At 35.3% G+C, this 20,000-nt stretch overlaps 1 protein-coding gene across 1 annotated transcript in view; it reads right to left on the reverse strand.

Moving 5' to 3' along the window:
* Positions 1–17,261, reverse strand: part of LOC134667409 (allatostatin-A receptor) — a 159,136-nt gene extending 141,875 nt beyond the window's left edge. Inside the window, exon 1 of the mRNA XM_063524813.1 lies at positions 16,929–17,261. The gene's annotated coding sequence lies outside the window, so the exon portion shown is untranslated. The remainder of the gene's footprint in view (positions 1–16,928) is intronic.
* Positions 17,262–20,000: the final 2,739 nt, after the last annotated feature.

Genomic DNA, 20,000 nt, shown 5'->3' on the forward strand with positions numbered 1-20,000 from the left:
ACTTTTACTATAGGATCAACCCTAAAATCGAGGAAAACTTTTTGGCTTTTCCATAGAAAACGTCGACATCAGATCAGCTCAAATGTATGAAAAATTAAAAAAAAATCGGGATTTCGGGGTTGGTGCTATAATAAAAGTAGCTCAGTTTAGCCAGTAGAATCGAGCCCTGGATTTAAAGCCCCAAGGTCAGACACACCCTGTATTGCTATTTCTTATTTCACGAGTTCTTTTACCAAGTATCTGTACATTTACGTTTAAGTTAATAATTTTATTTAACTAGATTGTTCTGTTTCTTCTATAAATATTAAGGAACCATTTTGCCCTTCCTTTCCTTAATTGTGTTTGGTCGATCGTAAATATATGTTTGCATTCGGACTAGCGCACGTGTGTGTCTTCACTGCCTGTGTTTCCACGAAATTATAGGGATGTGTCGTTTCCGTAGCCTTTTCATCAAATGCCACTGTTTTGATTGATGCTTAGTTTGTTAATGAAAATACAAAAAGCACTACATGCTATAATAAGATTTGAGGAGTTCCTTGGAATCCTCATGGATTACATCATCAGAACTAGATTTTGACAAAAATGAACCAATCGGTATACACTTTCAATCAAAATTTTTTTCTTTTCAATCGGTTGTTTTTTTTTGTATGATTTTTCAAAAGTTGAAGGGAGGCAGGAAACATTCACATCACAAAACTTTTATAGAAACAAAGATTTTTGTAAAGTCCAATCGATTGAAGTACCACACGTAGATTATGTTTTTTATTTTCATATTTACATGTAAATATCTCCGTAATATCTCTCCTAAGGATATTTACATTATCGGCTAGCCTTGTTTTGCAAAAAAAATTAAGGTCTGGTAAGACGTATTTCATAAAAATAAATTTATGCGGAAAGAAAACTCCCACCTTTTATTCATACAATCTTTTCATGTTATTCAGAAAGGGTTACGTTCATTATAAAAATATTAAACTTAATTAACACATTGTAAAAAACACTCGTTCATTAAGTAGGGGGTTAATTTTCATTTGCATGTAAGCGGCTCGCACGGTTTTCAAAAGTTACATAATTAACAAGTAAAACAACGACATGAATGCCCCCGGAAACTCATCGGAACCGTTTTTTTCTTCATACAAAAATACCGTTATTATTACGTTCTTTTTGGTTTTTTGGTTTATTATTTAATTTTTGGGACAGTCTAAAAAAACGAAGTAGTTAATCTAAATACATGATTCTGTCCTACGTAAAGAGCATAAAATAATTAAAAATATTGGGCTAAGTATTTCGGCTTTACAAAAAAAAACGGTTCCGAGCCCGGCGGCCAGTTGTATTTTAACGATACGATCTGGTGATATGTCAGCCATTTGCCAATCGAAAGGTAAAACATGTATCGGAGAAACAAATACAAATGTGACGCAGTCATTTTCAAACATTATTTCATTTACAAAGCCCTAAAAAGGGGAGAGGAATTGGACTATCAATCTAGGGATTTACCAATCTACGGTTTAGGAACCGTATTAAATTAATGTTATTAATAAAGTCATAAATTATGCAAAATTAAACCCTGTCTCTTTGAAACAAAGTTCAATATCATGTGGGAAATATATACCCTCTACCAAAGGCTTAATACTCGTACAGTCTAAAGTAACAACCAGAACAAACAATGGATGAAACCCACACACTCTGTAAATGCGAAATTCTTACTTTAGTTATATCAAAACACTTAATTATATCAACAATATTTCAATTATAAAACTGTATAATCCCGCTTGTTATACAATTTAGACAGTTTTATTGCGCAAATGTACTTAACACATTAGTCAAACGAGCTTCAACGCATAAACAAGAATCATCGCGCTTCATAAAAATGTTTTATAGCTCAACGAGATTACAGAATTTGTATCATTTCCGGTCCGTCTTGCTGACTTTTATTTGCTGACTAGCTTTAGTCTTTTTCTACGGTCCTGCGACTGCAAGGTTTGTTGCTCAGTTTCAGAAGTTTAATAATTTATTTGCATTCATTATTAGATGTACTCTCAGCGGAACACAAAAGATTATGGACATATAAATAAGGAAACAAAAGACGGATTAGAATGTTATTAGAGTTAATCACTAATTTGACATTTCGGGTACATTAGTAACCAAGGTAAGAATTAACTTACCTTGTGATTCAGGCTATTAACTTATAGTCAAATTCGTATTTTGCATAAACTATAATTATAATCTAAAGCATTCATATAGAAGGCAGTGACGTATAGTGGCGACAAACAAACCGTATGCAAGCTGGGCCATATTTACCTTTGCTTCAAGGGCGGGGATCAAATAGCTAAAAATAGGTGAGTCTATGGGAAATAGCCTATATCAGGCGTGGCTCACTCCGCGATTTCGTCGCTTTGCTACAGGTAGCTAAAAGTACATCCGTTCCACCTCAATTTCGGGGAAAGCCATAAGCCGCGCGTGGCACTGTCGCCACCTAGCGGCCATATCTGTGCTGATCGTAACAGACGCGTTTTGTAAGAGAGTGAGTCTTCTGTACCTAGTACTATTATTTATTCTGTGCCTATATCCAATTAAACACCGTGCGTCCAAATAATCTAACAGACTTGATTAGGATTGCAAGTTGTTTGAGTGTAAAAATATACAGCGAATAGGTAGAAGAAAAACTTACGAATTAAATCGGAACTCAATGACTAAATAAATGTAAATAAATAAAAATTAATTTATTTTAATCCTTCGAAACGAAAAAATATAGTTTCAGGCCCCAGTTGCGTGATGCCGCGGATATCGGATGCTAGCAGCATTTTCGCGCTCGATCGCAATGCGTTGATGCGGAAGCTGTCAGATCTGTCACCGGTGACGTCCACCAGCCGTTTAGCCAAATTTCGGTACGCCGCTGTGTGTAGTTTCGGCAAGCAAAAGAATTTGTAATTGGCGTCGCGACCACTCTTCCGAAATTTCCATCTCTTGAGGGGCTTGGCCGCCCCGTCAGCTGCGCCTGCCTTGTTCATAGTACCGTCACAGAATAAATAATAGTACTAGGTACAGAAGACTCACTCTCTAACAAAACGCGTCTGTTACGATCAGAAGCGGTATCATGGTCGCATTTTTATCACCTGCCATGCCATGTGTCACTTTTGCACTTACATATTTGTTAGAACGTGACAGGCATGGTGACAAATGATAAAGAGTCGACCATCTTAGCCCTACAGGACAGATATGGCCGCTAGGTGGCGACAGCACCACGCGCGGTTATGGCTAGCCACCAAAATTGGTGTGGAACGGATGTACTTTTAGCTACCTGTAGCAAAGTGAAGAAATCGCGGAGTGAGCCACGCCTGGTACCGTGGAGATGGTACAGGGTCAGCGTGTAAGCGCACCCGTTTCAAACTCCACGAAATTCCGGAATACTTACTCTTAATGGCTCCTCTACACGATGGGCCAACGCCGGCCATTCCAAGTGACGCAGCCATGCGGTAGAATGAGATAGCAATATCTCTTGCTCCCTCTAACTCATAAATGCGTCCCTTGGAGTGGCCGGCGTTGGCCCATCGAGGAGCCATAATACTGTCAGCGTCTGTAAGGTCTGTCGGATTAATAAGGCCCACAGTGTGTTTGTAAGTAGAGCATCAAAACTTTTCTGTTAGTAGTACTGGAGTCAGTTATGTAACGCTGCCATACATGACCCAAAAAATTTTTATTAAGCTATGAGCTTCATCACATCTGATATTTGAGTAATTCTAAGCATTTCTAGCGTGAAGTGGGGGGGAGGGTGGGGTACAAAGACGGCCGCCATCCGTCATCTTTAAAAAAAATCTACTCTGATCCTGGTGGGTACTAGGGCAAGTTTGGTATCATTTTCGTATAAACCAAAGACGTAGAATTCATTGCTGATATTTGTTTTTTCAATTTCATAGTAATTTTACAAGAAAAACGTAAAAAGGTGAAAAATTTGGTTGGAGATTTTTGCTACGCGGAGCCGAAACTACAAAAGATAGAAAGTTGAAATTTGCACACTAGATTACATTTATAAAGTGTACAAGAGATAAGAAGCGATTTTGAGAAATTCAACCCCTAAGGGGGTTAAAAAGGGGATGAAAGTTTGTATGGGGTTCAAGTTTTATTTTAAGCTAGGAATTTGAAACTTCGTAAAACGATATATTATTAAAATACAAGAAAACTAATTTCAGCGTTTTTGAAAATTCAACCCCTAAGGTGGTGAAAAAGGAGTTGAAAGTTTGTATGGATATCAAAAAAATTTTCGAACGCGGGACTTGAATCTTTGTATTTGGGGATATTATTAAAAGACAGGAAAAGTAATTTCAGCGTTTTGTAAAATTCATCCCCTAACAGGGTTAAAAAGGGGTTGAAAGTTTGAATCCATTACAAATCCGAGTAGACACACATTTCTTATTGGCTCCCAGGCTTGAAATGCTTAGAATTACTCAAGGAACATATGTGATGAAGCTCATAGCTTAATAAAAAATTTTTGGGTCAACTTTATAACTGCTTCCGCTATAGCCAGTTAAATGAGAAAAAGTTTTACTACAGCTACTACAGTGATGGTGGATTTGAATTTAAATAGGTATTTTATAGTTATGTAACGATAAAATACCTATTTAAATTCAAATCAAAACTATAATACAACTTGCGGCGATATAACATTTATTTCGTTGCTAACTTAAAATTATTATGTCAGTCAGCTCACTACGTAATACTATATATAGGTAGGTAAATCAATATTTCAATAAGTATTGATTTCATGCGAAATAAAAAAATCGGATGAATAATTAATCGGAAATGTACGGAGGAAACATCATTTATTAGCCCCTTGCCAAAACTAACCTACAACTTGAAAGAGCAAGTGGTAAAACGAAAATAAAGTTTATCTAAGTAGGTAATAAAAATGGATATTTTACCTATCTCGAAAGCAATAAAATGAACGGTATCGTGATAGCGCGACAGGATTATGTATGTACTTAATAGCACTTTATTGTTCACTCGCCTAAAAGGCTATCAAGAAGAGATTTTTCTGCTATTATTATGTAGTTTCGATATCTGTGGTATGTATTATATCGCACCATCAGTCAGCCGGCGTATTATGGATGGCATTATCCATCTTTATCCACGTGATAAAATAACTGTCACTTTTTAACACCGCGGGATAGAAAGTGCCGGACACTGTTTTATCACTCTGTCACGTAGACAAAAACGACCATCATATCCGTACAGAAAACCAATTTGCGACATAAACGATAACAGCAGAAACGACTAAAATACAATAAGTACCTATGTCATTGTTTTAAGGTATCCATTTTATCTTCCTTCCTTATTGTTTGTGTGTATTATGTATTTTTCAATAAAGATGTGTCACTGTTGTGTTGTACCTAATATGTGCAGTTGAAAAAGTATATATGTTCAAAATTACCAGAACAGAAATTAATTGTTAAGGAAAGAAAAGCATATAAGGTAGAAGTACTAGTGCTCGACGATCCACTAGTATTCGACATGGGCACTTTATGTCAAAGAAATATAGGTTAATTTTGAACGGCGAAGATTTTTCAAATTTAATCCTTGTCACTTTGACATAAAGTGCCTATGTCGAATACTAGTGCAGCGTCGAGCACTAGAACTTCTACCTTATTATGTGTTTACTGTGTCATTGTCCTTTAAGTTTCGGTTAAATAATTAATTATATGATAATAACTACATTGCAACTCTGAAGGGAGTTTATCTCTTCATGTAGGACAACGGCTTACGGCTGTTAAAATTATATTTTTTTGGTAATTCTTACATATTTTTTTAAGGATGTAAGTAGGTATATGATCTGTCAGTGACAAGAGTGTCATTTAATTAACCAGAAACGTCACTTTTGTTACATAGATCGTAGCCATCATAGAAGATCAAGTGCAAAACCTGTTCTGCAATCAGAATACGCCTCCTTGTTCTACAAATGTCCCATTTTCTTTTTCATGGAAGATTCATTAATTTTGTCTCTGTTAACCATTTCCAAACGGATTGTGCTACTTTCTAAACTCGACCTATAATTGGACGGGTGCTGACAATAGTACCTACATTTACCTTTGTGCGTAAAATCTTAAGTTAAATTTCAGTTGATCAAATTTTGGATAAATATCAAAATAATTTAATTGTTATTTCCACTGACGAAAATGTTATACCGGGTGTGGCCTGTATTATGAGCAAAAAATTAAACTGTAGGCTATACTCCTCATACTGACCAACATTTGTTCATGTACTTTTAAAAATAACTTGTGGTTTGATTTTTAATACACTTTAAAGATTATTCTAAGACGCAATGTATTGCGAATTCTGTTGTTTAAGGCGTGACAAGCAACGTCAATCACAATGATATGGCGTGGCTATGGCGTCCATTGAAGATAATATTTATTTTGTATGAAAAATAGGGAGTCTAAATACTTCATAATTTTTAAAAGTTTTAGAACAAAAGTGTCACCGTTTGAGGAGTACAATCTATGTTTTAACTATTAGCTCATGTTACAGGCCACACCCGGTATAATTGCCAGTATTCGAAAGGAAGTATAAGCTTTGGTGTTTTCATCAATAAACGCTTCGGTGTTTTTAGGATTAATTTTGCTATTATTACATTAGTTCCCCAGGACTACTGACGAAGAAACTATTTTACTCGTCTGTTCCCAATAAAGGAAGTATCGAAGGTCGATAAATCCCTTATAATACTTGTTTGCCCTCATTTATATAGCCCGTATATAATATACTCTATTTTTGTCAAACTGACATTTATTGGTAAAATATTGGTTAATCCCTAAAACCTTTAGTAACTGGAGACGTCATCGCTGTCATATTCTGTACGAAACAGTCTGCCGATTTTTGCGGGGGAGGGGACGTCAAATGTATTGCTATTTCTACATGATTTGTACATAATTTAACGTACAAATAGTCATGTCAGTCCATACAAAACAATTGTGCAAGTTTTTCAGCAGAGGGGTAAGCTTTTAAAGGCGACTCCAGTTATTAAATGCTCTAAGCACTAAAACTATCATTTCGTATGATATCCAAAACACGATATTTTTTACAAATCGTAAGCTCAGGAGAAAAATTTACTTATTTCGGTTTTTCTAGCATCGGAAGTCGTTGATCACCGAGAGGAGTTACTCTGATCACCATTCTACTACAACGTTAGTAAGATTATATTTTGTCACTAATTTGGTACTTTACCTATATAAAATACCATATTTCGTAATTATGTTTAAAGATACAGGAATTATTATTACAGGAATTAATTATTTTATTCGTAAAATTAGGACACAAATTAGGTATTTTTACTTGTTTCCAGAATTAACGATACGGATCTTATTTGAGGAGCATAACTACTCTTTATATTATTAAAGCTCTCAATAAAAGGTACTCTGTATTGTGTAATGTTCAAGCCTTATTTATTGATTTCTTCCGCATCAACAGGGAAGACTATTATTGACAGCCATTATTCCACTTAATGACCCAACCCTTCTAAGGCGTAAACAATAGAGTGAGTGAAAGATTGAAAGATTCATCAGTTTCAGAACAGGATGTAACAACAATTGTGAGGATCCGTTTAAGGGCATATTCGGTATCGTATTCTGATTAGAAGAAAGTCGAAAAACATTTATTTGTAATAGCAATTTTTTTTCGTCAAGTCGTCAAAAAACGTCACAACAAAGGTAAAAAAAAAATTAAATCACATTTAAATAAAATGTTTCTTCTACTTTTTCCTAATCAGAACACGATACTAAATATGCCCTTATTTAAAGGGCTTCCCACTTGACTTATTTTATTACGCACTGTAAGTATACGGAACATTTAAAAAGAAAATATTTCTCTCTACAAACAATGTCAGTGTGACAGATAGGTACCTATTTAAAAATAGATACGACATATTTATGTAATAATTAGGTATATCTATGTAGGTTAGGTATAAACTTTACCTAAATTACTGTTTATTTTCAAAAAGACAAGAACATAAATTAGTGATTAGCGGCGTTGATCATGTGCTGTAAATAGCTGTATTAAAATGAACGATTTGCAGGCAACTTCAACAAGCTTAATAGTTATTTACGATACAAGTGCGGAAAAGAGGAAATTCGAAACGAGTGGCGATAAATTAAAACACGACCGAAGGGAGTGTTTTAAATCGACACGAGTTGCGAATTACTTATTCGTATGTGTATCGTACAACGTTCTACAGTACATATGGGTCTTTAAACTTTTGACATATACACGAAAAATGCTGTTTCACGCACTAGTGCGGAAAAATAAGAGCATATATACTGGGAATAAATTTTATATGTGGATAGCCATATACGTCACATCATTAATATATATTGAGTAATGAAGACGGGCTAAGCCTAGAATTAAAATTTGCCTTTTCACTATCATACCAACCCAAACTTGGCATTTTACAAATGCTTAGAAAAGCAATGGCAAAAAAGCTGAGCCCGCAACACGATATAGAGTGAATTGTCTTAAATATTTCTTCTGAAAATCCCGTCTAACCTAGTAGCTAAAACCTAGCTCAGCCAAAATTGGCACAATCCGGCAAAATAAAATTCTTCTTGTTTACGCCATACTGCCACACTTGACCGCTTTTTCTAATAAATCACTTTCCTTTTATTATTAATTTCCTCATTTCTCTCGCTTCTGGGGATTTCGTTACTTCAATAAACGTAGTCTTTATTGGGGGCGTTTTCATTTATTTCTTATTAGACAGGTTCGTTGTAATCGTTTCCAGAGGGAAGCCAAAATTTGCCAAAATCTAAAACAATTTAAAAATAATTCAGAAATGTATGGTATTTAACACGTTCGCAGACGCTCAGTCACACCAGTTGGACACCTAAATTTTGTATGGAAATATTGGGACTGTTATAGCATTCCTGTCACTACAAATATATCTTTTAGGTTTGTATATGACGCGTAATGCTATGCAAGGCGAATGCTATGCAATCCGCGTCAATATGAAGTATATTTTTTATACGCTATGTGACAACAAATGCTATACAATTCGGATGCATAAGCATGTCTGTCACATGACGTAGTCAAGATGGGATTTTATATGATATCGCATGTTATAGCATTCATACATCGTGCTCGATGGACTTGATGGCTGAGACTTCTGACTTCCTAAGGGCGCGATTTTTGCTCTAAAGACTCATTTGCTGACCTCTTCAAACAATTTTCTCCTTCTGTTTTGTTCCCTCTTTTCTTATCATTGTAATATTGAGTCCATCTCATACATGCCCCATGCCAAGCACGTTCGCTGTTCATTCGACCTCAAATTATGTGATACTACCTACAAATTATGCGTTGGAGACCGGCTCTAATCTAAAGGCCCAGTCATGGGTCTCATAGCATGTTGTAGAGAGCCGAGTTGCAATGTTGAGCTCTCTTAAAATGAGAGGTTTGTTCTTCTAGCTGTCCAAGGTATACGCAGCATTTTACGCCAACACTACTTCTCAAAAGTGTCAATATGTACCGCATTACACTTTTTCAGTTCCCTGTAACGCACCGCCGCGTTAAGTTCTGGACGTAAAGCGTCCACCACTTTTCCGGCCAAGCGATGATTCACCCAACTTTATATTCTTTTTCGGATGCATCTGCACCAAATACAAGGCATGAAATATACACAGAATGATACCACAAATGCGTGTCATAAGGTGCTTACCTTGTGGGAGGTGATCATCGAGCGCCAACAGGCTATAATTCACAATTATATGACCAAAACTATGACTAGTAACGTAATTATTTCAATAATAGATATACACATTCATGCCTCACTTTTTCACATTAATCGTTATCAAAATTTTACTGTAGTATAATTAACAGCAAGTAAACACGTTTGTTTATTAAAACACAATGAAAAACTTAAAGAAATTGTAAGAAAAACATTAATTACGATTTTATAAAAATACGTCAAAATCGCTATCGCGCACGAAATTGACCCAAATTACATGTGTCCACTCCCAGACGCACCTGCCGGGCTACTAAGGGAGCTGCCATACAAAGACGAATGCTATAGCATCCGCGTCACAGAAAGGGGGGCCAATTTGGAGACGTCACAGGATAATTTTTAACTTCGATAAAACTATGTAATATGGCAGTACGCATTATTTGACTCTGGTGACTGGTAGAGGAAAAGTTGATGAATAATATTATACTGTGGTTAAGCGGATTGATAAGCATTTCAACGAAGAAATTTAAAAAGAATAACGGATGCAATAGCAGGCGCGTCACCAGGAGGAGTACAAAAACGGATGCTATGCAATCCGCGTCCGCGAACGTGTTAAGATATTCTCTTTTCTTTTAGATAAAATTTCTTTGTTTAGGTATTTATTTTTATTTTTGATATTTGTTTACGTTTTCTTGCACATCTTTTCGATAATACATTAATTTGAAATGATTGAACTGATACGGTACCTATATCTATTTAATTTAAGGATTTTTCCTTATTCGCAGTGAAGACATGAGTATAGAGTATATATTAAGCATTTCTGAACTATGGTACCTACGCTGAACGTTGGTACTGTCGGTTATTGTATTTTACAAAGATTATGGTATATTTTACAAAGATTTCAACATAAATGCGTTAAATGATAAAAATATTTCTTAATTACATCATCCGGGTGTCTGCTATACGGTCACGTCTCAAAATGTATGATCATTGGAGATTCAATCTTAATTAAAAATAATAAAGTTAGCTTTCCAATAATCATAAATTTTGAAATGTGGCCATCTAGCAGGCAGGGGACGACATTCACTTATTTTTTTATTTCATTTCGACAGTTCGTAGCGACCATAACTCTAAGACTGAGCGAGGTAACGACATATCTTTAAATTTTACGATTATTGAGTCAGAGCGGCTGAAAGTTGAGCCTTGCTTAATAAAATGGGCGTATAAAAAATAATCCGCTACAAGAAACGGCATCCAAAAGATACTCGTAATTTCTGAGTGAGGAGGCTTTTATCACTTAGAAATATGTTGCCAGTTTATATTGGTATTTAAGTAAATATGTTAGAAAAATCAAGTATGTTTTAATAACACTAAAAACTCGGATAGACCTCAATACGAAAGCAACAAAACTACTTGCAAAAAAGCTGGCTTTGCAGCTTGAAAAACTACTTAATTAACAGCTCTAACGACAGCTAAAAAGTAATTCATTAGAAATTCTTGACGGCGCTTTTTAGACTGTTATTTATACTTTAAATTAAGTACCTAAAAATGGTCATTAATTATGTTTTTTATTAACGAGTTCTAGTGTTACTAACTGAAATCAGGCGTGGCTCACTCCGCGATTTCGTCGCTTTGCTACAGGTAGCTAAAAGTACATCCGTTCGGCCCCAATTTTGGGGTTTGCCATAAGCCGCGCGTGGCGCTGTCGCCACCTAGCGGCCAAATCTGTGCTGATCGCAGACAGACGCGTTTTGCTAGGGAGTGAGTCTTCTGTACCTAGTACTATTATTTATTCTGTGCTGAAACCAGGGCTCGGAACCGGTTTTTTTTAAATCCCAAAATAGCCCAATATTTTTAATTATTTTATGCTCTTTCAGTAGGACTAAATGATGTATTTAAGTAACGACTTCGTATTATTAGATTGACCCATCAACAATGAAATAATAAACCAAAGAACGAAAAAGAACGTAATAATACCGGTATTTTAGTATGAAGAAAAAACCGGTTCCGAGCCTTGAAAATGAAGAACACGGCAAGTCACAAAAAATTAACAAACTGACCTCTTAGGGGTTCATAGGTAGGTCACAATAAATACATGTCTTCCTTACTTACTCCCGGATTAACTAATTTCTAAATTTCATTTATTACTCAAAGATAGAATATTGATTCGATATCCCACTACACCTAACAACATAACATGTAAGTATTTATATATTATATAAATCGTTGTCTGAGTACCCACAACACAACCTTCTTGAGCTTACCGTGGGGCTTAGGGCAATTTGTGTAAAAATGTCCTATAATATTTATTTATTTATTTATAACAATTTTGAGAGGATAGTGGATGACCGTTTTGCCATACAAACGTAGTTCCCATTTACATTCCTGGATATGGACATTATGGAAAATATTTTTACATGAATGCATTCGGTTCGATTTTTTTATTATTATAAGAGTTATATAATAAGCAAAAAAGAATTTCCATACAAATTATAGAATAATCAAACAATCTAAAAAAGTCAAACGAAGAGGCATAGCTTTGATCAATATACGTCAAATTGGGTAGGTAATTTTTTTTATATAATGTTAATGTCCAGAGGGAAACATGGGGACTACCTTTACGGAGAACCGGTCACATTACGTCGTCCCCTTTTGTCTTAAATGACAGAGCAGTTTGAGAACTTTTTGTGCTAGGAACCGGTAATTAATATGCGTTTTTTTCATCGTGTATGTGTATACATATATTATACAATATAAATACCTACTTACTTATCTATACATCTGCCACCACCGAGTGACTTACCCAACGAACGTAAGCAACTATTAATCCCCCCTTATTCATAAACGTTTACTAAAGTTGACAAGCCGATAATAATCGTTTGCCCCTTTCTATCATACCAATACCTCGGAAAGGGGCAAACGATTATTATCGGCTTGTCAACTTTAGTAAACGTTTATGAATAAGGGGGTTAGAATGTACGGAACACGGAACCAAAGCGAGAGTAGTCACATCCCTCATTAAACTTCCTGTTATGACACCAAAGGAGCAGGCGACCCTTATTGTTTTGGCAAACTTCAGTTATGGCGCTTCTCCCTCATCTTCAAATTTATACTTTTATTTATACGGTGTCAAAATAACTGTCAAAAGTTGAGCTGAAACAACTAAACTTGATTCATTATTAAAACTGGATGTCAAGAGTTTGAGTGGTAATCCACGAAGTACATCCATATACTGGGTGTGGCCTGTAACATGAGCAAAAAATAAAACTGTAGGCTGTACTCCTCATACTAACCAACATTTGTTCAGCGACTTTTAAAAATAACTTGTGGTTTGATTTTTAATAAACTTGAAAGTTTATTCTAAGACGCAATGTATTGCGAATCTTGATATAATTAAGGCGTGACAAGCAACGTCAACCACAATGATATGGCGTGGCGATGGCGTCCATTGAAGATAATATTTATTTTGTATGAAAAATAGGGAATCTAAATATTTCATAATTTTTAAATATGTTGAACAAAAGTGTCACCGTTTGAGCAGTATAATCGTGTTACAGGCTTTAACAAACAAACAACCAAACTTTAATCGCCGTCCTTTGTCAGTCGGGTAAAGATGAATTAATTTTTGTTTTGTACCACGACGGTCATACACTTGTCCGACCCTGATAGGAAGTAGTCACAAGTCAATTTTTTTTATTTTAAAATATTTTTATGTTGCGTAACCTAACTCCAGAGGTGTCAAACGAAGCAACACGAGCCAAGATATAATTATCAGCGCAGATAAAGTACATACATAAAAACCAATAAAAAGCTAGCCAACGCTCAAGTTTTAATAAATAATTAAAAGTTAGTTTTTAATATTTATAGCTGACATGCTTGGATTGTTTTCTCCCCCTATTTAAGGATACGAGAAATTTTCTAACGAGACAACTTTTTCAAACAAGTACTGTCTTGTTTGAAAAAGTTAATGTTAATGGAAAATAAACTGAGTCGACATTCGGTATTTATTTATATGTATACCTAATTATTATAGCTGTATATATAAGTACTGTCAGTACTTTAACATCGACTAAAACCATATTTGACCATGGTTGCTAGATTTTTACATCACAGCCATAAATACCATGGCATAATATACATCGTGCGCCCCATAAATTCGACAGACCTTTTACTCTGGATACCAGAATAGTTATTTACAGGACATATGGTCCTATTTTCCCGCACTAGTGTGTAAAATAGCAAGCTTTTCGTGCGTATGTCAAAAGTTTAAAGGGCCATAAGTACTGTAAAACGTTGTACGATACACGTGCGAATAGGTAATTCGCAACTCGTATCGATTTAAAACACTCCCTTCGATCGTGTTTAAATTTATCGCCACTCGTTTCGAATTTCCTCTTTTCCGCACTTGTATCGTAAATAACTATTACGGGAAGATAGGACCATATGTAGTACCTGTAAACTTATTTTCGATATTAACTTGAATTTCACTAGAGTCTTAATCTTTAATATTTAAGAGATTTTTCAAGCAGATGGCGAGGCAACTTTTTCGTAGAACTGATAGCCTTTGGGGCCGAAAAGTTCAAGAGTATCATCGATCGTGAACGCGGATGAAGTAGAAAATCTGCCCGATTCGAATTTTAAGATACATCAAATATACGATATGGATTCGATATGTCAGTGTCAAAAGTGACTTTTCTTCAACGAAACGGCACTTTTGACACTGACATATGTAATCCATATCGTATCTAGCCGTAATATTTGACGTATCTTAAAATTGGAATCGGGCCGAAGGGCTCTTAATATGGCAGTCCGATAATTGTGGCAAGATCGCAGGAACGTTGGAAACTTATGTCAAGTAGGAAATATTTATCGACTGATATGATAATGATGATGAAATTCTAACGAATAAGTATTAAATGTTTTGAGCTTTTACCGACTTAGGTACTCGTATAATATGAACTTAAATTAGATACTTAAGCCACCCACACGTTTTGTGTAAGTACAAAACGTAGGTAGACTAATGAGTTAGTACATTATTAAATATGAATTTTATTAATTTTGTTTCTCCGTTCTGGATATCACGGGCCTATAAATCCCGGTCTTCTGGAACCCGTTCACACTCACAGGCGCAACAATAGACACCCATGAACCGGTCACAGAAGGCATTGGGACTATTGTAGAAAAAGTGATCAGTATACCGGTCTATAAATTGAAGTTTGGGTGGACAATGAGACTGGGCTATTCATTTTATTATTATTTCTTGTTTAATTACATTCATCTGAGCAATCATTCAATCAGAGCGCAAAAGTAATTGGAGTAGAAATGTTAGTAAGTTAATAAAGAAAACTGCATTTCTATTAATGTAGTTGATGTGTATATGCATAGTCAGAAGGCCTACTGCAAAAATCGAAAATACAAATTTCGCTAACTGTCTCTCTATCACACTTGTATATTTTAACGATAGAGAGGCAAATAGACGAACTAACGAAATAAATGGTTCAGGCGCACAAGGATATTTTTAAAATACACTCATAAGCAATGCAAGAGCAACTCCAACATCACACATTCAAATGCTGGAACATATCCTCTTTATTTTTTTTCCATCATAGTTATAAGATGTTCAGTTTCCCAGAGAAATTATAATAATTACAGTAATGCAGGGTATTTAACAGCCTTTGTGAGATGAATAGTTAGGACGTCGACATGGATTAACATCAAAGATTAAACGGCCACACGCTTCGCAGCGAGGCAAAAAGCGAGTTACCTACTTTATGTTTTTCCTTATATTATGATGGTGCTTGAATATCTTCAGTCGCAAATCAAAAACAAAATTTCTCTTTCTGCTTTCTATCGAACAAATATGAGAGCGATTTTCGTGTTTCGCGGTAGGGCAATTGCTTGAACGGCGTGCAACCGGTGTGGAAACTTTTTGATGTCGGTAAGTTAAATATACCTACATACATACAATGAAGCCTAGCTATATCCCGGAGAGGTAGGTTTCTTTTAAAAATGAGCGCCTCGGCAAAAACTTTTCCCTAGTCAAAATAAGTTTTAGCTAAAATTCTTGTTTATTACCTACTTCAGTAGTAAAAACTATTTTTTTTATAAAAAATATTTTAGAGCTTAACCGAAATATTCCAGTAAAACTTAATTTTTAACAAGTTGTCTTGAAAAACTAGTGAAAACGCGTTTTCATTAAGGCTTTACGGAAACCTGGAGTTTTAATTAGAGAAAACGCGTATTCATTCAAAACGAGGTTTTATGTTAGCATATTTATAAATATTTACAGCCAACGTAGGTGTTATTATTATTTACGCTAGGATGAAAAATAAGCCCTTTGAAAATCCCAAGAACTGTGTCCCCCTTACCTTCTGAATAACCTATTTACTTATACAAAAAAAAAGTTATTTTAAGAAAGTTGTTGAAAATGAACAGTTGCGCCATTAATGAGTTTTTCCAAAATAAAACCTTTTTATTACAAGGACGCCATTTGCTTGTTGGGCTTGTTCATATCGTATGAAGGTACAAAACCCACCCATTATACGTGACCGTTTTTAATTAATGTGTTTTGCAAATCGGTTCGTTTTGTCATTGAAAAAAAAAATGTTAATAAATGTTACATATTAATGAATAAGTTATCCATATTACTAATGTAAGTAATATAGGTACAGGATGTAAACGATAAAAAATAATCTGACTATAGATTTGTAATTATTAATTTAAAATGTATTCGTATTCTGAAATTAAAATTTTAAAACACTTGGAAATCATAAAAAAAGTGTGGCCTTCCTTGTACTTTTTAATCTCGTGTCGGCTACATTTATCATTACAACGTTTCGCAAAACTCTTACATAACTTTTGCCATTATAAAAACGTATTTCATTTGTAATGGATTCCTTTGGTATATGTACTACAGATACCTAATATATTTAACAAGATATCAAAATATCAACAAGATTAAAGTAAACTATCGTACCTACTATTATTAGTACAATCTCGAAAAATCTATTATTACTAGTATAATCTCGAAAGAGCCTCTCACGTGAATAAATTTTTTTCGCTAAAACTCAAACTATAATAAATATTTGTAACATATAACTTAATCAATTAATTTTTACATAATATAAATAAAAATTGAAATGATTTTAAACATAAATAATCGCCTTAAGTTTAAATTTAGGTAAGTTAAAAGTTCAATTAAACTTAGTAGAAAAAAGCTTTAATCACTTACATTACGTCGTAAAGTTGCGACCTAACGGTCAAATCAAACGAAAGCAGTTCTTGAAACACTTATCCACTCTTTAAAAAAAGTTTACATTTTAGTCTCAAACACACACTAAAAGTAACAAAACAATCGTATCAGTCACTTAAAAAAATTAAAACGGGGTGCTATTATTTCTTGCAAAACAGTAACGTAAGTTTTTGTAACGTGTTCGAAATTTAATAGGGTTTTATTTTTAAATATGGAACGCGTCCCGAGACTAGGATCGTTGGGCGGTACGCAGCGCACGCTCGCGACGAGTTCCTGGCGGTGACTGAATCCAGCCGCCTCTAGGCTGGAGCGACATTTGATTTTTCAAGCTCTCTTATTGATGGCATGGAACTTTTTTAGGTTTTAATGGTCCTTCATTTTATAGTACTTTAAAAACCCAATAGCAAATATTTGGCTTATATACTGCCTACATATTTTTCACTGAATTTATTAACACTATTTTTCTTCCTGCCGTAGGACTTACGCGCCCCGTTTTCATTTTCTGCTTCCTATTTAAACTTAATCCACTAACATACAGGCGTAATTTGATTTTCATAACAGATTATGAATTAGATCTGGATTCGTTATGGATCTGATCGAATTCATAACCTGTTGTTAAAATCAGAATACGTCTGATAGTGTCGAAAAGTGGCCATTAGATACAATTCCCATTTCGGCAGAAAACGTTTTCCACTGACTAAATCTTAACATATCAATATCACTTTGATTTTGATGTCGATCGCTTCAGCATAATATTATTATATTCTAGGTTTTATAGGGTCCCACTCAGTAACCATTAACGGTGCAGGCCGGAGTTTAGGCAGACCGAAAAGGAGATGGCGGGACGACTTGGACGCATTCTACCCCAAATAGTGGGAAAATGCCGATGACAGGGTCGAGTGGAGAAAACGAGGGGAGGCCTTTGCCCAGCAGTGGGACACCAAAGTAGGCTAGAGAAAAAAAAAAGGTTTTATAGGCTGCGCTTTTTCCTTTTTTTGCACTAGTATCAAATGTAAGTACTATTGTTTGAGCGTTACAATGATTGCGTTCTTTAATTAAGTACCTAGTGAGTATTGATGGTTTTCACAGGTCGGCAATGGTAATGAGTGCCTCTTTTGTTGACGCGTATAAATATCCATGGGTGACAACGAATGTTTCTCATCTCGGCTCGTTTACTAGTTTGCCATCTGTTACGTAAACTAGATCATCTTAGTTTTTTTCTACGAAATGTATGCACGTTTTCAATTCTATCCCAAAAGTATAATAGAGATGGGCCGAATAATCGGTAATTATTCGGTATTCGGCAAGTAGCAATGCAACACTGTACATTGTAAGCTGATCCAAAACTTTTCAAGTACTCTCTTCTTCAAGTTAAGTTTTCCAATTAAAACGCATGAGACATGTTGAATGGGACATGGGATGTTTTGTGTACCTATGTGAAGTGTTGAAAATTTGTTTGTGAGTCCCTTTTAACTTGTTTGTTTCTAGGGAAGGAAGCGAATCATCTTTAGCTGCGTTTTAAATGGTTTATTGGATTGACAGATGCCAATAATTCGGCTGACTATTCGGTTTGGTAAGTTCTGAACCAAACATTCAGCCGGTTATCACATTCGGTAAACTCCATATTTGGTCCTTCTCTCTTAAATAAATACGTAATTCTTGCTGGATAATGGTCAACTTATAAAAAATTAATTGACTATACCTAAAAAGCATTAATAATTCTTTATTCCATAGCATTGCAGCAACCTATTAGGCACGCTCACCACAAGATGAGCGAACTGCGCCTCGGAAACTTGTAATTTCCGTAATGTGTCCATGCTTCACTACAGACACTGAGAACGTCTGACATACAACACATAACACGTGTATTTGTGTCGGTACAACACAATAGACTTCACTGACAGATTGTTAGAGGCAAGATATCCGCCACGTAGCCGCATAATGAATATGTAGGGAATACCCGAAATTTAACCACCCGTCAGAGTATGAGTCAGGTTTGGCTTAACTAAAGTCCAAAGTTAACAACATGGGAGTGATCAATATGGACATTCAACATACTATCAAATCGGGACTATTGGACCAGTAGCAAGCAATCTTTTTCAGCGTCGAGCGTGCATGCTTTTTGGAGCGTGAGACCCAAAATTCAGCTCCATTTAAAGCAATCTATCTAACTGACCTTTGTACACATAATATAATTAAGTAATCAAAGTATTTAGGATTAGTACTTTGTGTAAGGCTTGAGTGGACGCTCGAAGCGGAGCGTTCGGCGGGGCGTGCAGCGTGGCGTCGGACTCACAAGTGATTTGAGCAGCGTGCATTAAGGCCGCTCCTATACGTTTGCATTTGTTTAACATGCACGCCGCAACACGCTGCACGCTCAACTCGAGCATCCACTCAGGCCTTACACTTTTTGTAGATTTTCATTTATAGAGTTTGAATATGTACCCAATTGTAACCAAGATTACTGGCTAAGAGCGATGCGTGGATTTTATTAGCCTAATTCTTTCCCACTGCTTGGCAAAAACTTCTTATATTTTGTCATCGCAAGGGAAGCTAAAACAGCGACGCTTAATTTTCCTTGTATTTTTTGATTAAAATAGATAGCGCCATTTTATGTATCGTATCTACTCAACACAACAAGATGAATCTAATTTTAAAAGGGAAAATTCTTTAAGAAATTTAATAGGATCCTTTGACTAGATTTTATCCTCATCCTGTCATTCATTACAGTCAGCTCCAGAATGAAATACTTCCTTTTTAACTGTCACACATAAATTCACTTGCGATACAGTTACCACGGACATTGCATAGACAGACTACGCATGAGTGAAGTTAAAATAATAATAGGATCAATTTGCATTCTTTATTCGTTTTGTAGCGAAAACTACTAGGTTACTTTATAGGTAACATTACTAAATATGTTTAATTTAACTCTTTTCAAGGGCGCAAAATTCCACAAGGTTTTTCCTAAAAATACAAAAAGGTTCTATATTCCAATTAATCCAGCTTTGATGATTTAAGACAAGTCATAATTTCCAAAAGTCTAATCTA

Source organism: Cydia fagiglandana, chromosome 9, assembly GCF_963556715.1.
Source record: "Cydia fagiglandana chromosome 9, ilCydFagi1.1, whole genome shotgun sequence".
NCBI lineage: Eukaryota > Metazoa > Arthropoda > Insecta > Lepidoptera > Tortricidae > Cydia > Cydia fagiglandana.